The sequence below is a fragment of the Myotis brandtii genome, unplaced genomic scaffold (assembly GCF_000412655.1).
Source record: "Myotis brandtii unplaced genomic scaffold, ASM41265v1 scaffold411, whole genome shotgun sequence".
NCBI lineage: Eukaryota > Metazoa > Chordata > Mammalia > Chiroptera > Vespertilionidae > Myotis > Myotis brandtii.
In genome coordinates this window covers 1,197,149-1,198,814 of record NW_005365804.1, presented here as the reverse complement: position 1 = coordinate 1,198,814, position 1,666 = coordinate 1,197,149, and the positions used below count along the sequence as shown (strand labels likewise).

Sequence of the window (1,666 nt, the reverse complement as noted above, 5' to 3'; positions counted from 1 at the left end):
TTTTATTGATTTTTTACAGAGAGGAAGGGAGAGTGATAGAGAGTTAGAAACATCGATGAGAGAGAAACATTGATCAGCTGCCTCCTGTACACCCGCCACTGGGGATGTGCCCACAGCCAAGGTACATGCCCTTGACCAGACTCGAACCTGGGACCCTTCAGTCCGCAGGCCGACACTCTATCCACTGAGCCAAACCGGCTAGGGCTGACCTCAGTTTCTTAAGACACACATCCCAGGTCCCCACAGTGGCTGTCCCTCTCCCCTTGTAACAGTTTCAGCTTCTGTGTTCCCCAGGAGGTAAATTTTGTGAATGCCACATGGCTTATTTCAAATTCCTCCACATTTACCCTGCATATTCGATAAAAGTCCATCCAGGCACCTGGCCGGCGTGGCTCGGTGGTTGAGCGTTGGCCTAAGAACCAGGAGGTCACGGTTCAATTCTTGGTCAGGACCCATGCCCAGGTTGTGGGCTCAATCCCCAGTAGGGGGCGTGCAGGAGGCAGCTGATCCATGATTCTCTCTCATCATTGATATTTCTATCTCTCTCTCTCTCCTGCTCCCTTCCCCTCTCTGAAATCAATAAAAATATATATATTTTCAAAAAGCCCATCCAGCCGTTTTCAGCTAAGGAGAAAACAGATAAATGGGCATTTTGCCTTCCTGTCCCCTGGTAAAAAAAAAAAAAAAAAAAAAAAAAGGCCCCTTTTTAACAGCAAGAAAAAAAAAGTCACCCTCCCTTGAGCAGGCGGCGGTTGTTTTTATGTCTGTCTGTAAACTGAGATGCCAGAATGACCCCCGGCTGCTGTGCACACAAGAAATGCTCTTCAGTGGATTTCACTTTAGGAACCATAAAAGCAGCTCTTTGCCTTTGGGGAGTAGCCGCACTACAGGCAGAGAGTGCTTTTCATGACCTGGGTTGACACCAAAACTCGGTGATCAGTGTCAGCCCCGTGGATGTCTGCAGCTCGGGGACCCGGGCCTGGGCACCCAGCCTGAGACGCGTGCACCTGTGCGACACCCGGGCGAGCACCTGGCGGCCCCGGTGATGCTCTGGTGGAGGGAGGCACCAGGTGAGAGCCTCGCTCTCTCAGGCCCTCCTCCTCAAGGAAGATGGAGGCTCCCATCACTGCTTTTGGCTCCAAAGGCCTGTGAGCTCACACCCAGGCCTCTTAGCTCAGCCAACATGTTGATGATTAAAATGTTACCGATGCTGACACAGGCAGAGAGCGTCCCAGCGTATGAGCCACTCGTGCCCACGGACTTGGTCGTGCCTTGGGACAGCGCGGCATGGGCGGCCTTCTCATTTGATTTTACACGTGGCCAGAGTGGCACGGCTCATAAATGGAGACCCGGGGGCCGAGGCTCGGTCTGTCCGGCTCTAAACCAGGGAGGGTCGCGGGTTCTCCCTCCTAACTTCCACAAGCCCACTGCACCCACGTCTGCCGCCTCTGCAGTGTTCTCTCCCGGATATTTTTCTTGCCACTGAGCATGGGCGGCCTTCTCATTTGATTTTACACGTGGCCAGAGTGGCACGGCTCATAAATGGAGACCCGGGGGCCGAGGCTCGGTCTGTCCGGCTCTAAACCAGGGAGGGTCTCGGGTTCTCCCTCCGAACTTCCACAAGCCCACCGCACCCACGTCTGCCGCCTCTGCAGTGTTCTCTCCT

At 54.0% G+C, this 1,666-nt stretch overlaps 1 protein-coding gene across 1 annotated transcript in view; it reads left to right on the top strand.

Annotated features, from left to right (window-relative positions):
- The window catches only part of DRC7 (dynein regulatory complex subunit 7), a 24,678-nt gene that overhangs the window by 4,250 nt on the left and 18,762 nt on the right, over positions 1 to 1,666 (top strand). The window lies entirely within an intron of this gene.